This window comes from Trachymyrmex cornetzi, unplaced genomic scaffold (genome assembly GCF_001594075.2).
Source record: "Trachymyrmex cornetzi isolate Tcor2-1 unplaced genomic scaffold, Tcor1.1 scaffold718, whole genome shotgun sequence".
NCBI lineage: Eukaryota > Metazoa > Arthropoda > Insecta > Hymenoptera > Formicidae > Trachymyrmex > Trachymyrmex cornetzi.
In genome coordinates, this window is record NW_017300046.1 from 180,148 (window position 1) to 180,374 (window position 227).

Sequence of the window (227 nt, forward strand, 5' to 3'; positions counted from 1 at the left end):
TTCCTGCCTCTCACTCTAATCGTCTTTCTACCCCCACCATTGCCATCAGCGGTCCAGTCTAGATGTCGATGGGTGCCACCAATTGCAAACACCCCGTTGCCAGTCGCAAAGGTTGGCAACTACTAGTTGCAAAGTGCTATTTCCGGTTGCAATAGATAGTCGCGGTTGCCAACGGAGAATTGCCCAACTTTTAACTCCTTGGCAACAGCAACTGTCTACCGTAACAT